The 21424-nt window shown below is 45.0% G+C and overlaps 1 pseudogene; it reads right to left on the bottom strand.

Moving 5' to 3' along the window:
- Window positions 1-18809: 18809 nt before the first annotated feature.
- On the bottom strand, window positions 18810-20694 carry LOC147419816 (uncharacterized; annotated as a pseudogene).
- Window positions 20695-21424: the final 730 nt, after the last annotated feature.

Genomic DNA, 21424 nt, shown 5'->3' with positions numbered 1-21424 from the left:
GATTTCTTTTTTTTGCGTTTTCTGTCAAGTTTCAATTTCTGCTATTGTCTGTGCTTTTTCAATTTCGGCGTTTTCAATTTCTGCAATTTTCTGCATTTTCAATTCCTGCGTTTTCAATTTCTGCAATTTTCTGCGTTTCTGCGTTTTCAATTTCGGCGTTTTTAATTTCTGCAATTTTCTGCATTTCTGCGTTTTTTCAATTTTTTGCATTTTCAATTTCTGTATTTTCTGCATTTTTTTTTTTAAAAAAATCTGAAAAAAAAAAACGGAAATTAAAAACGTAAGTGAGCGGGCGGCGAAATTTTTCGAAAATAAAAAACGTGTCTCTTAAAACGGACGGGTTGGTTTGTATAAAAGATAGATCGGGATCATTTGCCCAAGCCCAAGCCCAGGCCCAGGCCTCAGTCCTCAGTCTTATGATATATACTAGACTCACTCTTATATATATACCCTACTCCCTCAAGAGAGAATGAGAGCATGTGGGACAAGTCCTCCACTCTCCTCCTTTCTCTTCCCACTTGCACCCTTAGACTTTCTAGTTTGGGCCTAGTTCCCTACTTGAAATTGACAGTTTTAGGGATTCCGAGGGCATAGAGTGACCAAACGGAGGGCTGTAAAGCACGGCACGATCCTCTGACCGATACGCTCGTTTCGAGCTATCACACGGCCCATTCCACGACACGCTCTAAAAAATCTAGCAAAAAAACAAACAAAAAACACGCTAAAAACTAGTCACAAGGCCTCCTAGAGCAGCTTTTTGACACCTTAGGGTATCAAAAGCACATGCACTTACGCTCTGGGCGAGTGTTAGAACACGAGCATATTGAGGGTGCCTCTGTTCATACGGACACCCATTACCCATCCACGATAAGCTCTAGACCCTCAGCGGGGACACAAGGTAGCACCACCCAAGACCCTAAAATAGCCGCTAGTGATTCCTCCTCCGACTCAGAAATCATGGAAGCATACCCTACCCAAAACACTGAGAGAGAAGGCCATGCACCTCCCGAAGCTCCACAGCCTAGTACTAGTATGTTTAGCCGTTTCATGGAAACATTAGGTAGAGCTACTCGCTCGGAACCTGATGCAAATGAAGCACTCGAAGGGGGTGGGGAAGTGGACTCTCCTTTCACATCGCACGTGGACCCCACACCCCCAAAGAGTGTCCATGTGGATATCCTACCAACTTCTTACCAAGAAGGCCCTGTTGAGCTGCCTCCTTCAGAAGTTCCCTCTAGAGTACCGTTGGTGACAAGTAAAACCACGGGGAGCAACATTGCTTCTACCTCACAAGAAACCATTAACACGTCGACTCTAGAAGGATTGTTCATTAATGATCATTGGACAAACGACATCCACACTGAGGTGTTGACGGATCTACACTCTGGCCACGCCTACCATGTAGGATGGATAGAGATTGTACAATCCACCTCTAGTGCCACGAGCATCGAAGATCAACAGAAAATGATCTGTAATGTTATCCATGGCATTATTCAATCAGAAAGGCAAAACCGAGGGGTAAATATACTCTCAACTGGCCCCATGAGATTTCTGGATACGGGCAAGGCTCAACAGCCTACTCTATCACAAATGGAGACTCATCTAATGAGCCCCATGGACCCATCTTACGTCATTTCACCTGGGGTCTCTATGCAATCTGAGCCTCCGAGGGAAAACTTTAGCTTCCCTAACTTGGCTCAACCCTCTATTAAGGAAAACACAGTGCTCACTCCAGGAATAAGCCTGACAGAGAATGTACCGATGACATCTACGGTTAGCGCAATGCCACTACCTAGTGTCGTAGTACCTAATATGGGGCCTTGACCATATGTGCCTCTAGCCCCTTATGCACACATGGCCCCCACACCTCCAATTGTACCACTTGCTTATGCTCCTCGAGTGCCGCTCCCTAGCTCTTATCCGAGTGGACCTATGCCCGGTTATGCCAAGACCGGTACCCGTTCCTCTCCCACATATGATTCCAAGAGTACCTCCACCGGCCCTGCCTCCTCACATAGGTGACTTGGCAGCGTTTGCTCAAACCATAGGTCGATCTATCGCGGAAAATATGCGTCATGCATCTGATAGAGAGCCTAGAAGTAAGGCAGTACAAATTGCCAAACTCACGCAAAAATTCAATGGGGACGAAGATGCTAGGAAACACATTGAAGTGTTTGAACAAGTATGTGATTCCTTAGGGGAACGCAACGAACTACATAAGTGCAATGCCTTAAGCTTGACATTAAGTGGGAAGGCTGGAGATTGGTATAGAACCCTAAGGGTGGACGAGAAAACAATCTACCCTACCCTTCGAAGGTTGTTTCTAAAGGAGTACATACGAGAAGGTGTGCTTTGGGGTGTAGCATCTCAGCTACAGAAGGCCGAACGTAAGGAAGGAGAGTCAGTAAGGGACTTCATTAGTCGTCTAAAGCACTTAAACTCTCGTTGCCCTGTAAATGAGCGCTTCAACAATAACCAACTGCTTGATCGATTCATTCGAGGGTTGAGGAATGAAGGAATCTATAATGGACTAGTGATTAGAGGTATCACAACCTGGGAAGATGTCACTGCCAATGCAATCCAATTAGAGGACAACTTGATGATAGCAGGCATGAGGGTGTCTACTGACACGAGATCCACTAGCTCACAAGCCATTGAGTATGAACCCATGACTGCAAAGCCCATTGCCAATGAGCCAAAGGTATTTGAGACATTCTTGACAGACCTCACCAAGGCAATCCAAGAGTCTCTTAAGGATAATCGACCCCCTCAAAATAGTCACATGTATCCAAGAAGGGAGCAACAATGGTGTTCCATTTGCTTAGGTCCACATAGCACTAGTGAGTGCTCTACGTTTAGAGTAAAATTTAATGGAACTTGCAACGCATGTGGTAGGTATGGTCACCAAGCTAAGGATTGTTTAATGATCAAACGTATGATGGCAAATAGACCACCTGTAGGCTGGACGGATGCGCCTCGAGCTCCTATATTGATGCCTACTCCACCTGTTGAGCAACTACCGCAACACATGGTCCCTAGATCTCAAAATGTTGTACAAGCTACACCGCTACCACCTCCTGTGCTAGGACCGCAGCCCCCGCATCCAAGAGTCGCCCCTATGAACCAAGTGGGTTGCGAGCCATCAAATGCTTATGCAGATGGCTGTGAGGAGGAAATAGACACTAGTATTGCCTACGGACTTGATACATTGGAAGAGTGTCCTATATACTACATGGAAGATTGTTGGGGGCAAGTCAACCCGGTTTATCAAGCTGCTGCTCTCGCATCCAGAGGTCAAAATATCAACACCCAGGCTAGGAGGCCACCTCTTCAATGCTACGAGTGTGGTGGACCACATCGAGTAGCGGAGTGCCCTATTAGGCTGCAAAAGAATGCTGCACAGATGCAAGCGAATCAAGGGAGCACGTCTGCAATGCCAATACTCACATGTAATCGTTGTGGCATAGATCACTTGATTGCCCAATGCCCCTATAACCCAAATGCGCCTAAAATCACACCCCTGAATTTGGTCGAAATTGCTAGTGTGACATCGCCAATACCACCCGTCGCACCTGCTTATGCGATTACACGGTCCATGCTTCAAGGGCCAGGCCATATCCTCGAAGAGAGAGATACCGCGTCAGTTATCCAAGCAAAGAAAAAGAAGACACGAAGGAAGAAGTCGCAGAATACGGAAAATTCAAAGCCAAGTTCCAAAACAAACATAGGAACAGGAGATGACCCCGTGTATATGAATGACCTCGAGGATGATTCAGATTCAGTCGAGACAATGGAGACTAGAACCAATACCACAAAGGGAAAGACCGACAAAGAAAACCGTAACATGGAACCAAATGAAAACCGAATAAGAGAAAATCATAAAGAGCGTCTGAAAACACCACAAGTGTTTCCAAATCCAATCCAAGACCCCCAGGATAAACCACGGGGGCAAAAAGGGAAGAATCGTAAAAAGAAGATTGGGACGTACCCAAACCCTGTAGACGAGATTAAGCAGGTGAAACATCTAAGAGGTTTAGTGGAGGAGACTCAAAGGAAACTAGAACCAGAACCCATGCATATCAAAATTCATGACACAGTGTTTCCCACGCAAGTTCATCCACCCCACATGAACCATAGACTGTTAGCCATATCTAGTATCATCCAAGAAGGGAGTGAGGACAGGACATCAGAAAGTGAGCATACACCCTTCTTGTTGGGAAGGATGTTTAACGAAGGAATACCTGATCCCATTGAGGAATATGAGATTCCATCCTCACCAGTTCCTAGTCAAGGACCTACACCCTGCAAAACGCCAATGAATGTTGCCAAACTAGTGGACTTCATGTCTTCTGAGGTCCGAACCGCGATCATAGCAAAGCTGTATGGAGATCCTGAGTTATTCCTTGCACTTCGAGCATTCCTTAACGGAGAGCTACGAACGGGATTACCGCAGTTTGCGCAACCAAATAGGCCTGACTCGATTATGATTGATGAGGAAAATCATGTGCAATCACTTGACTTAGATGGACACGAGTCTGTGATCGAGGTACCCATTAACGAATTAGGGCAATATTTTGAAGGCGACGAGTCTAATGCGACCCTACCCATCACTACCAAGGGATTAACTATAAAGGGAATTCTTGATGGTGGTGCGGGAGTTAGCATCGTTACAAAAGATTGTTGGGAATCCATGGGAAAACCCCGCCTCAGTGTTACTAACATTGTGGTAAAGATGGCAAATGGTACCATAGCCAAACCTATGGGGATGCAAGGATCTCAAGGATCTTAAGATCAAAGTTCTAGGACACAAGGTACGACATACGTTCATTGTAATGGATTTCTCTAAACACCTTATGTCATATGAAATGATTTTAGGACGACCATTCATGAGGGAAGCACAAATGGTTCACGATTGGTCTAAAAATCATGTCTATTTGCAATTCCAAGACTCTGTCCTTAGAGTGGATTTGGTGACTGGTAAGGTACACCCCTTAGGGAGTAAAACCATTATTGATCATCGCTCTGACACCACAGTTCACTCGGCCCCACTACAATATTGTTACACTTGTAAGAAGGATACAGACATTGGCCAAGATTCTCCTTACATGGATGTGTTACCGGGTATGACGGAATCAGACAATGTAGACTGGGTCCACCTAGCATCAACCATAGACACTTGGGGAAATAGGGGGACGACCTGGGTAACACCTGAGGGGGATGAAATTCCTGTACCCTTAAATATGCTACAAGCAATGCATATCGCTTCCGACAAGACTCATCCTAATGTAACAAAGAAAACATACAAGTGGGTCCCTAAAGCTTCTTTAGTGACCATAGCTAGTGCTAAAAAACAGAAGCCTTGTAAGAAACGTACCACTCGCTCCAAGAAAAGTAAGCAAATGTTGCGATGGATCCCTAAACGACTATTGGAAGCCCAAGGCTACTATCAAGGAAATGATCAAATCTGGGTGCCAAAACGTAGATTGTGCTCTTACCTATCACCTGACCCAAGTGAGCCCAATCCCGTAGCTCCAAAACGAATCAATGATCGTGGAACGAAAAAAATCACAGAATGCTACACACCCGCTCCCGAGCTAGTTTGGGTACCAAAGAAAGAACGATTTGTTCCACCTAGCTCAGGAAGGGGGGAGTCCCATGAAGATTCTAGCTCCTCATGTAATACATCCATAGAGGTAAAAGCTTCTACACAGCCTCCATCTATAGTAGCGGACCTCCATGAAGCTACAAAAGAATCCACACCTCCCAGTGTTCAAGAATCACCTGATGAACCACTTCAAGTTCGATCCTGGGAGAGTACCTTACCACCCTTGCAACTTGACGAGGCACCTAGGGTAATAGAAAACTACTGGCAAAAATCCTCACCTATTACCAACTGGAACAATTGGTTTCAAAGGGTGACAAGCTCATTTCAAACGGTATGATCTACCCAAGGAAGGGGGGAGTGTTTGTGGACATCCATCATTCACTTGTTTCCCTCTCAACCTTTTTCCCTGACCTCTATATCTCCCGATCTTAGGGAATGTATATATATAGCCTTATACTCACAAAAAAATAAATAAAAATAAAGAGCAAGAGCAATTAGCAAACGAGTATGCACATTAAAAGTCAAAACATTGACTCAGACCTACACATGTCACATCTGGTACAGTGAAACAGAAACCTATGCCATAAAACACCTTTGATCCTCATCACTTGAGTGATGGAGGGTAGGTAAGATTAGTACGATAGGAGTGTTTCTGTTTTAGAGTTGAGTGATTAGCGAAGTTCTCTTTTCCCACTAATGTGCCTCTTGGAGGTATTGTTTGTGTTTCATAGTGTGTACAGGAGCGTGTTGCTATTGATAGGATTTGGACCTTCATGGAACCTTCAAATCAAGCGCGACCATCGACACAAACAGGTGTTTCTTGTCCATTAGCATTGCCCTTATCTTTTTGCATCCATGTTTGTCTGCTTTGATTGTGATTGGTAGCATAGTATTCAGCGCATTGTCTTAGTATCAAACATTTAATTCAATGTAATGTTTTGTCATAATCACTTGTCTAGGTTTAAAAATCAAGCAGTCCGACTAAGCTAGTTTGACCAAGCTAGGTATTAGAAATCTTCTCTTAATACCATGGGGAATGCCTTCCTAATAAGCAATGGTTACTTAGGTTCTTAATCCGATTTAGGCAGCATTGTATGAAATGTACTAGGGCTTTCTAGTGGGCTTAACCCTATCGACCTTTAGCTTAAGTATTATAAAGGGAGTTTACTAATGTGATGAGCCTGGGGAGTGTAACAATGTTATATGACCCCCCAAAGTTACAAAATTTAAATGCTGAAAATGAACAAGCAAAAAATCAAAGTGCCACAATGTAAAATTTTAAGCTGGAAGAGAAATCTCAGCTTGATTTGGTACTTCACTCACATGTATCGCCTATGGTACTAGAGCCCTAGAGGTTCCCAGTGTGGGCGCTTTTCCTTAAGAAGCAAAAAACCCAAGGCATACAAAATAAGCACACACTTCATAATTGAATCAATGTGAAAAGACTTTGGGGGGTCAAAGAAAAAGTAATCAGCCAGGCGATGATTTCATGAGAAATTTCTTTTATGGTAGCTTAACTACAAAGTTTTCTAAATATAGCCTCTAGTCAGCCCTCGAACATGAAGACTTGGCTCTCGCGATTAAACAACTTAATTGACCACAGAAAATTAAGAAGCTTACCCATGGTATTAATATTCGATCTCTAGTGCTTTTCGACCGTCAAATTAGCGACCCCGGACTTGTTTAATTTTCTACCTTTACATCTGTTTATGCATTTGATTACATTGCAATTTAATGTTCATTGCTGACAAATTGTTTGAAATTCTTTGACCAATCAATTTTTCTACCTAAAACTGCATATGCTTTTTAAGAGAATGCAATTACTGTGCCAATGTTGTTTGATTTTGCAGTGACTGAAGAAGGCTAAGGACATTCATCTCAAATGCTCTTCCACCTCGACGACCCAGCTTCAACTCAATAGCTTTCGAGGACAGAATCTACATCAGGAAGGGGGGCATGTTAACCCTCACAGCTCACGGACACCCCATCACCTACGACGGACGTGTATTATGTATTCGATAGAGTCAGGTACCGGGCTTGTCAAACCAATAGGGAAAGGTAGAGTGATCGCCGATGAGAGGCGCACTTTAACTTGGACATTCAATGGATTAGTTGGTTAAGCATGGGCGCCCAAGTGTGAATGGGGTGAGCTCCTATAAAAGCCAACTAAACCTAATTTTTACTCATTCTCTCATTTGTGCAATTGAAGAGTGCTCTTGCTCCATCTCCATCTTCTTCTTCTTCACCTCCTTGTGTGTGTGTGTGTGAGAGAGAGAGAGAGAGGGAGAGTGTGTGTGCGATCGAGCATTACGAAGGCACGGCGGCGGCGAGGCGGTTGAGCGCGGCACGACTGCAGCTTCTTCTTCATCGCGGCGAGGAATCCACCATGAAGGCGAGCGTAGAGCGGTGAGTGACACACCCTTTGTTCTCTTGAGCTTGCTAGTTTAGGCTTGTTGTGTGCTTGGAGCCGTTTGTGGCTCGCACACGGTGTATTGGCAAGTCCCTTGCTTCGACAGTGCGGCAAGGAGCGCACACGCGTGTATGTGTGTGTGTGAGAGAGAGAAAGAGAGAGAGAGAGAGAGAGAGAGAGAGAGTTCAATTAAGATTTTGGAATAACTTGCGCTTAAGAGTGCACTTCATTTATAAGAAATTATTAATTGTACCTAAGAGTGCACTTCATTTATAAGACATTCTTAAGAGAGAGAGAGAGAGAGAGAGCATCATACAAAAATAAAAAACGATGTGAGTGTTACCCGAAAGGTTCATCTTTTCTTGCATCTTATGATTTTAATGCCTCACATTAGCACCAATATAGAGAAACCTTTTAAAAACACTAAAATGAAGAAAATGTCATATTGTATCTAATCCAATGGTGATAAAAACACTAAAGTGCAAACAAAAGTTATATCAAATTTAATGTGATGGTGAAATTTTTTATAGTGAGAGGTTGTCACGTTTTCTCCACCACTCCTCTATGGCCTTCTTGGTCAAAAACAAGAGAATTGTATACTTGTTTGTACGGGAGATCTGGGCTTTGGGCCTCATTTCTTGGTCATGGGAGCTCTGGGCTTTGGGCCTCGCCTGTCGCCTCATACACACACTTGGCATTGGCAGCCAATCAGAGCTCTTGTTTAATGACAAAATTGTGGGCTCTTTTGAGGTTAAAAGGTCTATTAAGCAAGGATGCCCCTGGCCCCCTTGCTTTTTGCCATCGGGTCGCATCCTCTCACTACGATGCTCGAAGCCAGTGCTGCAAGGGGAGAGATTCAAGGTCTGGCATTGCCGGGCAACGACCAGCTATTGGCCAAAATGTTTGCAGATGATTCGCTCCTCTTCTTGAAGGTGTGCCCTCAAGTTGTCTAGAGAGCTCCGAAGATTGTGCAAACATTTGTCGTGGCCTCGGGATCCAAGTGCAATACAGAGAAGTCAAGACTAATCTCCCTCTCGGAGAACGACTCTTTTGACCTTGCAGTCTGGACAGGAGAGATTATCTCGAAAGGGAGTGTATTTAGACACCTGGGAGCCCCCGTAGGGGTGGACATAACCCACAATCAAAGATTTCAATGGGTCTGCGAAAACATAAGCGCCAAAATGAGAAGGTGGGATTTCGTTCTCCTACCCTTTCAAAGATGGATTAGAGTGACCAATGCTTATATGATCCCGTATATTGCTTTCCTCATCCCCGTGCTCAAGATGGCTAAGTGTAACTGGAAAGAATTCTTAAAACCAATGAAAAGGTTTCTTTGGAAGAACAACACGAAAACCTCCCGGCCATGGGGCAGTGGGCTAGATGGGAGGCAGTTGCTTTCCCGGTAGACCAAGGAGGGCTCAGCATTCTTAACCCTATATCCTATGTTGAGGCCCTTTGTGCCAAATTGATGGTCTCATTGGCTAAACAGGACCAAGCTTGGGCTATCATGACCAAGGAAATTCTTGATGCATCAAAATTGGGATCGAAAGGGGGAAAGTGGAAGGGGGTTGTGATGCACGACAAGCTTCTCGCCCCGAAGTGGTCTTATCTTAGATATGGTGGACTCTCACGGGAGCTGATGAGGAAGTGCAAAAGTGCAGCTGAGGCTTTGGAATGGGGGGAATTAACCAAATACTTTGAGAACTCCATTTTTCACTGGTCCCCTTGGCTCTCTAAAATATTGGGGCCGCCGCAAATCCCCTATTGGATAGAAATGTCCAAGAATGTGAATAATAAGGGGCTCATTCAACTAGAGCAATTCTGGGATGGCAACAGGATGTGCTGGAAAATTGCTGACTCTTTAGTCATCCAATATCAACTGAATGGCTTTGAGACCTTACTAGTCTATAGGGTGATGAAAGAGCTTGATAAGGTGGCGATGCCAGGGGCAATGCCAATCTATGAATCCAACTTGGAATGGAACACTTGGAGATGGCCCGAGAGTAGCCTCTTTTGGAAACCACTCTCTAAAGGCATTTACCATACATTAATGCACGATGCTAATTGGTGTAGACCCCTCAAAAAATTATGGAAGAGGCACTGGTCGGAAAAACAGTGGGAGGGAGTCATGGAGAACATCTGGAAGCCAAGGTGGCCTCAGTATATGAAGATATTTCTGTGGAAAGTGATGTGGGGTGCTTTTCCGATGGGCGTGAAGATACAAGAAAGAGGCATCGGGTCCGATCGTTGCTCGGGATGCAGAATAGCTAGTGAATACCTAGCCCATCTTTTCATGGGATGCCAGGCAATCAGGGGCATGACTGGGAAAATATGCAAGTTGATTCAAAGGACATGGAAAATTAAGTTCTTCAAGAATGATATAGTTCTTTGGTAGTAACAGGCTGGGAAGTCTTGCTCTTCTCGTCTGCACTCAAGTAATCAGGTACTACTTTCTGCACCATATTTGGCAATCAAGGAACCGCCGCGTGTTTGAGGGGGGTCTGGCTGTGGCAAGCTTTTGGGAAATCATACAAGAGAGCAGAGTGATGATCCACATGATCAGAGGCAAACAAGCCTCAGAGGACTGGTCTACAACAATGTATAACATCGTGTAGTAAGTAAAGCCGAGGAGTAGTAGTGGTTTCTCTGCCAAGCAGATAAGTTGTAATCCTTTGACCCTCAAGGCTTGGTCTAAGCTTGAGGATTGGTGTATATTTCTGTTGTTCTTAATACTATCCACTCACAATTGTGAATTTTGCACAAAAAAAAAAAAACTAAAACAATAGAATGCAAGAAAAATAAAGACATGTCATGATGTAAAATGAAAGGTAAGTCTCCATCATGCACTGAAAACTATGAAAGTCTCCCTAACCCAACACAACACTAAGGGTTTCTTTTAGAACGCCAAAAAGTTTATTTTCATCCTCATTTGTACTCCTACTCAGTCTACTTCTAATACACAGAATCACAGAGATGCTGAAAATTAAAGTTTAATTTCAAGGCATGTTCTGTCGCCCCCTTCCTACTACGCCACAGCACTCTGCACCGTCCCAAGCCCTGGACATTCGCTAGAGAGAAAGAGAGAGAGAGAGAGAGATGGCCTCACAATGCCACTCTGCAGCCCCTATCCATGCTTCACTTATTATCCCGCAGCATCCTTCTCCCCTGCTTTTGCTGCTGATCTGCCATCAACCTTCCTGATCATGACAGAGTGCCTCGCAATGAACAAAGAGAGAGAGAGAGAGAGAGAGAGAGAGCCTGTGTGATATCCATGCTCAGCACATACACTCCTCTATGATTTGCCAGAGCCCCTTCCCTTCACCAGTGCGCAAGGGCGTCCCATCCGCGTTCTGTCTCTCGTTGTCTGTAGCTTGCAAGTCCCTCAGGGACGACATATGATTGGCCTCCCCTCGCTCTCTCTGCCTCTACGCACTCCTGCTTGTTGTGTCTCTCTTGCAAGGCCATTAGGGATCGCACTCGACACACAAGCCCATGATTCGACACAGCATTGCCAGGCATGGATCAAAAGCAACTGTCATTTCAATTCTTGGAAACACTTCGCATACAGGGGCAAACTGTGAATGGCGATGCTGAAGGTAAGAACAACGCTAAGGAACAAGAACAACGCTAGGGAAAAAGAACAACGCTAAGGAAAAAGAACAACGCTGAGGAAAAAGAGGCTCTGCTGCCTGCAGTCATTCATAGCTCTACATATGCATCTGCTGATTGAATCCCCTTCCCACGCACATTTCCTTATGCCACCCTGCTTCCAACCTGAACTCATTCTGCTCTGCGATCCTGGTTGCCGTTTGCGAGATGGAGATGAACTCACAGCCTCAATGTATGCAACAGGCCCGAAGCATTTCTTCCCAAGCAACAAAAAACTGTGCTTTTTTTTCCCCATCGACATGACATATGTGCCCTCGTTCTCTCTCTCCCTCTCTCCTCCACATGTCATAATCCACCTTTTTCACCTCAAGGCCTAACGGAGCATCTCATGAGATTCGCCCAAACCCGACATACGTATAGACCTACTCGCAAAGCTTTATTCAATGGCAACCCTTTACTAAGGACTTATGAAGTCCAAACAAGACGAAAGTTTACTATGTCCTACATAATGCTATTGCTGAGAGGAGTTTAATAACAAGAGCGTTTTTTGTGAGAGGAAAATCGGAAAGTGGACACTAGCATAATTTTTTTAACAATAGAATATTTTACTTTTTGGAAACAAATGTATCAATGACTTATTTAAATTACATTATCTTTTAAAAGGTATAAAAAATAATGACTAAACCAATATTCAATGGCCCTCTCTAAATAGAGAGAGGCACACAAATGACATTACCTCTCACATACCTAAAAGAACATTAAAAATAAAGTTTTTTGCTAGGCACTAATCTGCAACCCTTGTCCAATGGTTCATACATTTGTTTTTCATTACATAGAATCTCCCCAAGATCCTTTAGCATCTCCAATTAGCATGTCCATGCACGTCACCATTTAAAACCAACCTTAATGAGTAGCATTTGAACTCATCACGTACATCCTATGAAACTCAACCTAAACCACTAGGCTATTCGCCTTGGCTGCCCTTAAGGGCTCCCTTAAGCACTAAAAAAAACAAATCCCCCACCCCCCTCTACTTACCCTACCCTACCCTACCCCTACCCCCCCTTTCTCCTTTCGCTTTTTTTCCCCCACCCTTCCCTTTTCCTTTCTTCCCCCCCCCCCCCCAAACTAATTAATTAATGGTTTGTGAAATAGTCGTTTTGGCTGCCTACTTGCACCAAAAATCCAACGCTTTACTAAGGACTTCTTGTGCAGTAAAAACATCCTTTTACCATTTTGCCTTTTGACAACCAAAAAAAGTGACCTCATAGTAAGCCCACCTGGTCTCCATTCGAAAGATGCCATAAAAACAAGATCAGAACTCACAATGGCCTGCACGAAGCAAGGGAAGGTTGGTTTTTGGTGATGAGGAGGTATGTAGTGGAGTGATCGGACCAGTAGTTGTAGTTAGTGCCAGACATGGTTTGGGGAAGGTCATTGCTAACCCATACGTGGTCTAGCATAGAGTTGTGCACTGTGGTTGGATGGTGTATCAATTGGTGGAGACCGTGCTGGAGAATGAGGTTGGAAAGGGTTCTATATGTGTTGGTTTCCTCAAGTGCGTTAATGTTGAAATCTCCCATTAGGATTAGTGGTCGCATGGTGCGGGTTGAATCAAGAAGATTGGAGATGCTATGCAGGAATCGTGGGAGTGATGATGTCGGTGCCCTGTAGAGTGAAATGATTGTCGCCGGGCACTTGGTGGCGCAGTGGAAAGTTGCATGGATCGTTTCAAGCGTTTGATTTATGCAAATGTGTATTTGTGTAGGTACTAGGTTGTTTTTATGGAGAATGGATATGCCGTGTAGTTGTGTTGAGGATATGCTGTGGAAGCCTGGAATGGTTGTCGCATGTTGTCGAGTCTCTTGCAGGAAGATAATGTTGGAGGCCATCAGGCTTTTGTCGTGGATGATATCGTTTGCATGCTTTCCAACGGAGACGACGTTCAGTGATTGCACAATGTAATGTGTATCTTGGTGGAGATGTAGCTGCTTCTGGATGGGGGAGTAAGCTGCTTCTGTTCTCAACCTGTGGAGCTCTTTGAGGACAGATGCGTCGGTGTGAATGTTGCAGGGTAGCAAGCTCTCTATCAAATATAGATTTGCAGTGTCACGAATCCGTGTGAGAGCAGTGTATGTGAGGCCGTGAGACCTAATTCCTTTGGGGTTGAAAGCCAGTGTGTTGAGTGTAATCCCTTGTGATCGGTGAATTGTGCGGGCCGCGGCGGGCTGAACTGGGAATTGCTTGCGTGTGAGGGTGTTGAAGTAGTTCTTGCCAATTTGGAATTCACGTGCGATGCGGAGAATTGGCATCCAACCAGGCAATGTGAGTGGGTTGCGAAGATGACGGTGGTCATATCTTTGTTTTTGACCTATGCTAGGGTTGGTGAAATGAATCCAAAGGCATGTCGTGTCGGAGAATGTAGTGCAAAGCTTGTAGACGACTTCTCCACCGTTCACGAGGCTGTCGAGAATGTCCAGATTTCCAGCGCACAGCTCGACTACTAGGCCTGGCTTCAGACACAATGTTGCTTGGAGACCTGCAGTTTGTCTGGCATCCAATGGAATTGGTATTGTTTTGTTGCAAGAACCGACACGCTTGTCAATCGCTTTCAATATGTGTGGCTCACCGGGAAATTGTGCGAATACCTTTTCATTGTGTTCATCCTTTGCTTTGTTAGAGTAGAATAGGTGTGATATGGTTATGTCAGCAGGCAACTCTCTGTGGAAGGAGTTGTTAATGTATGCAAGGTCGCTACTGGTGTGCGAGCCAATTCTCATTCGGTTGAGCACCTCTATAAACTGTCCATCGTTTTGTCTCATTGTCATCGTTAGTTCGTAGCACTTAGGGAATTCATGCCAGTATGAAGGTGCAATCGCCTCTAGAAGAGGCTGCTTGCTTGGCTGCTTGCTTGTGAATATCCAAGAGTCTTTGACTGGGCTAGCTTGGCAGAGGTCACCACAAAGTATGACATCAAGGCCACCAAAAGGTTGGTCATGTTTTCTCTTGATGGAACGAAGACGTGAGTCAGCCAATGAGAAGACACTTGATCCTATCAAGGAGACTTCATCAAATACTACAAGCTCCAAGTCTTGATAAAGTAAGGACAATGCATCTAGCTTTTTTGCTCCGAGGCTCGTGTGTGCCGTAGTTATCAAAGGCAAATGTAAAGCTGAGTGTATAGTTGTACCACCAATGTTGAATGCTGCCTTGCCTGTATATGCCATCAGGAGTGCCTTAGGAAAGTCAGGATTGTGGCCCGACTTATGTGTGTAGAAACGAATGAGGGCTTCGACTATCAAGAGCAACATGAATGTTTTTCCAGTGCCTGCTCCACCTGTGAGGAAGAGATGTATCTTTTTTGATAGCGCTATGCGTTTTCTGAGCATGACATCATCGAGGATGAGTTGTTGTTGTAGGTTTAGCTTCTTTATTGATCCGTGGAAATCCTCATTGGTCATGCCAATATGTTTGGAAAAATGCAAAGCAAATGGTTTCTTTATCGGTTGCTTTGATGGGGTGTTGATCATCACGTTGGCATTGTCGGAATCGTTCAAGGAGCTTACACTTCTCGTGCTGCGTGAGGTTGTGATGGCTGTTGCGAATCTGTCGAGCGAAGCTGGTTCGACAACGAACTGTGATTTATTGTTTTTCACTGTCTCAATGTTCGAAGTGTAGACATCGATCCAAGAAGAACCTTCGGGTAGGTGCTCATTCTCATTGCTTGACCACGGCAAGAAGAGAAGGCATTGTTCTCTGTAGTGGTTGTCAGGGTCTTTGGCTTTATTGTATCTAACGTAGCGTATGATGCGTGCCCTCCGCAGCAACGTGTCAGGCTTGGAGGGATTTTTGGTTGTGGAAGCGAACTGGGCCAAGCACATAGCAAAGAAAGAGTGTGGTTTGGAGGCATATTTTTCAATGATGGAGGCAGAGAAGATTTCTGTCGTGTTGGGGTGCATTTTTTGCAAGGCATTCTTTTTTTTGAGAACAAGAGCACGCTCTTCAGGTGGATTAGTATTTATGTATATGAATTCTCTAGAGGAGCTATGCAATGGAAGTGAGAGACATATGTAAGCAGCTTGCTGTGAACTAATCTGCTGTGTGTTAAGGATTGTGCTACCAACTTTTCGTAGTCTCTCCAATGTTGTTGCATTGTTTGCGACACAGTGATCAACCTGTGACTTGATTGCTTCTATTAATGTATTGTCCATTTTTGTCATGTATGAGGTGCAGTAGCTTGCAGCTCCATGTGCATTTAGCACGAACTGTATATCTGTGTTTGCATTCCAAAGCAAAGCTATTGACTTGTTGAAGTTGTTTGTGAATATATCTCTTGGTTTGCGCTTGAGGAAAATAGTGGGTCCCAAGATAATTGCTTGCAATGCAAGCAAGTACTGTTCCATGGAGAGTTGTACTTGTTCTAGCCATTCTTCAAATGTAGGGGCATTTTGTAAATCAATTTGGCTGAGTTTTCTTTCGACTCGTTGCAAGTAAAGCTTACCTTGTCTAGCTATGTTCGACTCAAGTATTCCTTGCCGGATAATAGTTGTGAATGGCATGGGGAAACGTGGAAATCCAAAACGGCAACTTTTGCTCTTCTTTAGGCAAGTCTTATGGTGCTTGTGCTTGTAAGCTTCAGAAAGGTCATTGGGCAAGATGGATCCATCTGTGCTAATGTGGGTATCTACAAACTTTACAATATCTTGATCTGAGTGTGTTGTGAGTGATGGAGCATTTTCTAGCCACAACAAACCATGATCATGTTGGCTACCGCGACTTTGGAACTCCGTGATGAAAAAGAAGTCTCGTATTTTGCCACATATAGAGAAATCAGTCTACAACAACCGTTTCATTGCGTTGAACCTGTTGACGTAGAAACGAGCAGTTGTAATGGGATCGGCACGAATGAGGCGACGTTGGTACGAGCTCAGGCTCTCCACGGGCTCTTGGCTCAGCGGGGCTAACTTCTCTAGTGCATCAAGAAGCTCTTTCCATCTTCGCTCTGCGGAGGAGAACGTGACAAAAAATGTGGGCGGTCCAAGTTGTCGGATCATTGCGAAGACATTTTTTTTCATCTTTTCCTTGTAGTTGGGGGATGTGCGCAATGCCTCGAAGTCTTTGAAGCCTAACCTTGAGTTGAGAAGCCTCTCTATGTTTGTGTCTTCTACAACTTGCCTTGCAGTCAGCACTGCACCTGCTAGCTTTCCCTTGCGCATTCGCACCCAAACAGAGGAAGCAACTTGTTGTGACATGATTTTGATAGACTTGAAAAATAAATTCTCAATGTCCAGGGTGAATCTTCTGTCGACGTTCAGGAGCTCCCACTTTGCAATTGTTTGGTAATCTTTGGTTGCGGCTTCTCTATATCTTCTAGGGGACCCGAAGAAAAGAGTTGGGAAGCTCAACTCCTCGCAATACTCGTCTGTGAAGATGCTCAACGGTGAATTGCCCTCGCAAGGCGCAACATGAAGAATCTTGCCACTGTAATCGACAACCTCTGCCGCACTTGTGACCGCATGAAGCATGACATCAGTCTGTTCATCCTCAAACTCAACATCGTGTGCATTCGCCTCAAGGGTATTCGTAGGAGCCATACTTAGACTAGAAAGGTGTGCAAGCCACTTGTCGTTGATGGTGACACCTTCTCTCGTGTAGAGTGGTGTGGACAACAGCGTAGTGGTTGCACGCATTGTGAGCAAGGGTTGCACAACACCGCTTAGGTAACATCTATCGTATTCGAGCTTCCGTTTGATTCCCAGAAGGACAGAAGCCTCATCCTCAATGAAGCGAGGCAGCACAGCCTGGCTCTTCTCCAAGTTGGCAAGCACATTGACAACGCTACCTCTAAGCCCGTACTGACCATCATACGTCAGTTCACGTATCTTGGAGAAGGGGATACGAATGGAGACCAAGCGTGCCTCTACGGGGTTAAGATCTGACACGAAGGGAAGCGCTGGATTGAACCCTGTCTCTTGCAAGCTCCACAGGCGATTGCTATCACTTGTCAAGTGTTTCTTGCACTGGCTGCAGACGTACACATCCCCATAGCGTCTTCGCTTCCTCGAAGTCGATCCCACAACTGAATGCAGAAGCTGACGTGTTAGCTGGCGTCGGAATAGCAAGCGTCCACATTTTTCGCAGGGTGTAATGGGCTTGTCCCTGTTTCTTTTGTTGTATCTCTTAATTGGCTTGCTCAAGCTAGCATGGGTGCGTCGTATCTGAGCACCAGTGACCAGGCCCTTCTCTTTCTTCAGGCGTGAAAGCTTGCATTTCACGGCCTGGGTTGTGTGCAACGTGTGTGGGTGCTTGGCCTGGAACATGCGGACCACCTCAACATCAGGCAAAGCCTCATGCAACAAGGATAGACTATGCAAAGTGGCCACCTCATCTTCTTTCCATCCAACACGTGCACGGCTTGAGCACATTGTGAAGGTGGGAAGGTATGCGATGCCATTGCTTGTTTCGGAGAGCAAAATGCCCTTTGCAAGAAATGATTTTGATGGCATCCCCAAGATGATTGTTCTCATGCTTCCATTTCTTTTCAAATACACTTTTAACCTACAGGTCGCAAAGCAAGCAAAGGCCGTTAACACGTCGAGGCTAAGAGCAAGTGAGTTGGCGCATGTTGAATACAAAGATGAGAATTTTGTGGCCGTCATTGCGCTAGTGGCCCTGTTAGCAAGGAAGAAGAGGCATACACCCGGGACAGCACGTCTTTCAAGCAAGAAGCTCTCAAACAAGTCGTTGAGCAAATTTGATCTAAGGTCATGCGGTGCACCTATCGAGTTTTGGAGATGGTGTAGCGCGAGGAAGATGTCTGAATTGTTCGGAAACTTTGCCAAAAAAACGGTATCGACATCGTGTTCGGGCAAGTTATTCATTGCAAAGACACAGAAAGATTGTAAATATTCAGCCGTCTTGTGTGTTTGTTTGTGTGTGTGTGTTAGAGAGAGAGAGAGAGAGAGAGTGCTTTGGAAGGTTGAAAAGATGGAGAGGAAGGAAGAGTAGAGAGCGAGTTATGGAGAGACACCACGGCAACAAGGCTCAAAAGCAGGATACAATTTTCTTATGAAACTCGATATACAATGGACAAGCCAAAATTTAGTTCATCGATTGTAGAGGGATCTAGGTAAGGAAGCATAGTTATTCATGGTGAAAGGCCAAAATCTATGGAAATCCATGCTCTCAAAGCATCTAGGTTTCCAACAGAGGAGTGAAAGATATCATAGACCCATTTGTGCCAATTTTGAACACACCCTCAACAACAGATGTTGATAAAATATCCCTCGCCTCTAGAATGCTCTCCATGTACACCTCCTTAAAGCTCCTTGGCAAGGCCAAAAGACGATCCACCATAGACCCTGACACTTGAACCGCCACAACACGTCTGTCAATGCTGCTTCGGATCTGTGCCTCCAGCTTGAGAGTCGTGTTGATGACGTGATCTTTATCGCAAAGAGAACAACACAGTCGGCCTTTAACTTTCTTCACCTTCGGCGAGTCACAAACTGAGCACTGGGAATGCAAGAGAGCTCTATTGAAGTTCACAAAGCGCAAAGTCCCCACGACCTATAAAAAAAACAAACGTGTAAAGACCACTAAAGATGTCTTTATCCGGTTGAGTACAAAGCATGGAAAGTCACCTCTCTATTGTAGCCGAGAATCTCACACTGTCTATGAAATGCTGTGGTCAATTCTTGCTTTAAGCGTGATCCTCGCACGGGGGCCAAAGTTGTGACGTCCAGAACAGACAATGTGCGCACCTTGCCAACAAAGAGGCCAATATTCCTAGCCACAAACATAACAATGTCTTCCCCAGCCATCTGGGCCATGACTTGATCATAGTCATGCTTTCGAGAGTTGACAAAGCTGACCCACATATGACAAAAGGTTTGTCAATATCGAAAGAAAGAAACACTGAAGCCAATGCTTCTGATACATACAACTGCTTTGTCGTCTGGGGTCGGGCCATCAGCAACAACCAAATCGCCAAATGTAGTGCCAATTCTCTGATGGAAATTACGACTTTGCAAGACAAAAAACGCTAGTGTCACTAAGGGCGGACGTGGGCTAGTAGTCTCGGAAATTGCAGCATCAGCAAGAAATGTGCTTATCTTGGTCTTAGGATAGAAAGCTAAAGAGACAGGGAATGGGTCACAAGGTCGAATGGTTGTCGACGCACCGACATGCAAGGAGAACAAAGCTGACCCAGCATCATTATGGTTTTTAGACCTCACAAGAGGACAATCAATCCTGACGAACAAGCCGATCTTGAGCTCCCTGGTGTAGGTCTCAATGAAGGGATCCACAACGACGACCGTGATTGTGTCGATACAATCGGCATCGACGATGTCAAACTTGAAGTAACGTGCATTTTTCTTTTGCCCAGGGGAGATGGAACGGTATGTGCCATACCAATTCAAGATTTTCCCCTCTATGGAGAAAGGTTTACTACCCTCATCTATATCGCTAATCGCGAATAGCGGCAAGGTTTCCTTGACTAACAGGCTTTTCCCTTTGTCCAGCAGCTTGCCGTTGTCGAAGACATTGTGAGCAGCTGAAGATTGGCCAACTTCAGAAAATGAGGCTGCAGCTTTGCTTAATTCGTGAGCTGGGCAAGGAAGTTCTTATTGAGACGAAGACGGTGCTTGTGCGCACTCCTCCCCTAGTGGAGAGTATCCTTTGCCTGCAAAAAAAAGCAGAGCACCATCTTAACACAACTCAACACTCAAGAGTGCATTGTAGCGAAGAACATCGTAGACACGTCAAGCCTGTTCCACAAAGAATGATTGTGCACGTTGGCCATACCTGCACTGCTAGCGGGATCGATAGCAGGGCTTCCTTGAAGCAAGGCACGCCTACACCTCTTCCCAGCTGCGGTTTCCTCGAAGCCCGGACTTGGGGGCGACCCGGCAGAGCTCGACACCACCAGGTGCGATGAACGTTTGCCTGCAGGACAAGGAGGGGACTCAACGAACCTGCGCAGCTCTGCAGGAGGAAAAGAAAAAGAAGCATCCAATTAACCATAGCATTGACTAGTTGAGCAAAGCAAAGAGGGAGTAAAAAACATCCTACAAGCAGCACACTCGTAAAAGGAAAGGAAGAACGAGGCGTAGAAACAAAGCTCTTGAAAGGATGCGAACAAACTTGCGCCAAATGTGATTTCTTTTTGGATGAGCAAGCAAGCAAGTTGTTTAATCTTGGAAAATGTCACGTTTCAAATCCTTCGGTAGGTTACATACACAAGAAGATTTAGAAATTTTCTCATGTAGGAAAACGAAGTCTCTCAATGTTTTTCATAAAATGCATAATATCATGAGCTTCTGCTCGAGAGGCAACGCATATGGAGGTCTGCGAACCAGGTGGCAAGACTGCGGGTTACTCAAGTGAGGATGATGACAAGGAGCGTCAGGTGGACCCTGCCGATTCACTCCCCTCATGCAATGGGGAAATGCGAGCTTGTGTAGACATGCATAAGTCAAAAGCTAATGAAGGACTGGTGCCCGAGGCTTGGCTTTACTGGGGTTTGTGAGTTGTTGCAAGTAGAGACGCGTCAGAAAAGGTATAACCAGAACATAAAAAGGTTGGGGCTGTTGGATACGGGAGAACCGTTGCGTGTGCATGATGCTAGTGCTATGATTAGCAAAGGCAGAGGCTCGTCGAGTGGGGTCTATGCAGGGTTAAAGGAACTGGAGGCAACACCTTTGGGGTTGACCTCAATGGGTATGCGCCTTGGCAGGGAGGGGCAGATTATGGCGAGCGTGCAATTGTACTTCGATGAAGATGTAATGAACCACCAA

The sequence above is a fragment of the Adiantum capillus-veneris genome, chromosome 29 (assembly GCF_014529385.1).
Source record: "Adiantum capillus-veneris isolate H3 chromosome 29, ASM1452938v2, whole genome shotgun sequence".
Lineage (NCBI taxonomy): Eukaryota > Viridiplantae > Streptophyta > Polypodiopsida > Polypodiales > Pteridaceae > Adiantum > Adiantum capillus-veneris.
This window is presented reverse-complemented; position numbering and strand designations above follow the sequence as displayed.